This window comes from Ixodes scapularis, unplaced genomic scaffold (assembly GCF_016920785.2).
Source record: "Ixodes scapularis isolate PalLabHiFi unplaced genomic scaffold, ASM1692078v2 PGA_scaffold13__105_contigs__length_92229423, whole genome shotgun sequence".
Classification (NCBI taxonomy): domain Eukaryota; kingdom Metazoa; phylum Arthropoda; class Arachnida; order Ixodida; family Ixodidae; genus Ixodes; species Ixodes scapularis.
Genome location: NW_024609839.1, coordinates 32,178,917 through 32,180,657, shown reverse-complemented (window position 1 = coordinate 32,180,657; position 1,741 = coordinate 32,178,917). Strand labels below are relative to the sequence as shown.

General features: G+C 50.0%; 1 pseudogene; it reads right to left on the bottom strand.

Moving 5' to 3' along the window:
- Positions 1–739: 739 nt before the first annotated feature.
- LOC115331606 lies at positions 740–1,378 on the bottom strand (annotated as a pseudogene).
- Between the last annotated feature and the right edge of the window lie 363 nt (positions 1,379–1,741).

Sequence of the window (1,741 nt, the reverse complement as noted above, 5' to 3'; positions counted from 1 at the left end):
GCCCTTTGTGTCCAATGACTTGCACAGAATTGGCCAAACGTGCATGGATGAGCCAGCGAACAGAGACAGTCCGTCGATGTTGATAGTGAGGCGCATACCAGAAGAATCTTTGCCGTCGGCAAATTTATAGAGCGCAGGCATCTCTGGTATCCCATCTTTGCATCTGATATGAATGTACTCGCCCGTGCCACACTGATGGATTTCTGTGGCTCCTCTGGTTCTTGTGGGGAGGCGTAGACTTTTTCGTTGGTCTTAGTTTTAGTGACCAGAGTACCTGGCTTCTAGGTGCAAAGTTGAACTTCTTACGCTCCTACATAAAATAGTTAATAATAACGGTGTACTTGATCGTAACAGTTGTATTGATTTTAGTACTCAATCACGCACTCATGCTTCTGATCCCTTAAACATTGTACCATATCAATGTCACCTTAATTGTTGTTAATTCTTTCTTTCCTATAACTATTACAAACTAAAACAGTATCGATGATGCAACACGTCCACTTGATTTTGATAAGTTTTCAGATGCACTTTAGGTAGTTTCGTGCCTACCATTTATAACCCTCCTATTTTACTTGTTGATGTGATCCCTTCTATTTTATTTATTGATTTGTCTATCTGTCGATAACCCATCTATTTTACTTATTGATTTGTCTGTCTGATTTGTGCGTGAACCCTGCAATACTGAGGTTGTAAAGCATGTCGAGCAACATCCCATTACGTTGTTTCCATCAACGGAGCCTTAGTGCGGCCCATTGCACGGCTTTCTCGCAGACTCACAAAACTCCCTCACAATGGGGTAGACGTCACCTCCAAAAGAAAGAATGTTGCAAACTTTGTACACCTCCCCGGTTATGCCCCAGGACGGGACGCCCCAAAGATTCCAAGTTTGCAGTGTGCTTTCGAGTACTGTGCACAGCCGTTCTCCTGGCTGCCATGCAGCTCCAGCTTTACGGGTTTACGTGCATATTTTGCCGCATTGGCTTTCTCGCAGAGCACCTTCCAGAGCTGTGCAAGAGGTCTGCGACCCGACCTCGGTATGCGATGTAGCATGCCGAGGCGGTTCCCCAAGGGGATGCAGACTGAAGGACTCCAGTGCTCCTAGCCTTCGGACGTCGTTGGCAAGGTGTGTAAGTGCATGAACATTGTACACTACAACTTCCTCGCCATACAAATGCCGTTTTTCCTAGACAAAATACTCCAAGAGTGACTCGGCATATGTAATCATTTGTGCAGAGCTGCCGACACAAGTGACGATCCGAATGGCGACATGCGAGCACATGGGGTGCACGTAAGTGTGCACAGGCAGCACAGACTGCAGCACAACAGGTGCTGCGTACGGGAGGGAGTCCCTGCATCCTCGCGTCAGGGGCTCACGCATGACGCGAGGAGAAAGTACCGGCATTCGGTGGCTTTCCAATGCTCGCGCTCCCGCATGGCACGAGGTTGCCTGGGGAACTCCCTTGGCAGGGGGAGACCTCATGGCATTGAGGTTTTGCGAGTGTTCCGCAATCTTGGCGCAGAGGACAGGCGGACACACCTGGGACCCTTTCGTGCCCAATAGCGCAGCAGCTTTGTCACTGCGCCCAGATAGACGCAGTGCATGGGGTCCACAGGGAGCTGGGACACCATCCCCAGGCCCTCCAGTTCCATGAAGGGTGACGCTCCGTCGGGATGTTCGTCAGTCCGGAGTGGAGCGTCAACTTTCAGGTACGTCATCCTCCCTCTCCAGCAGCCTCTCAGG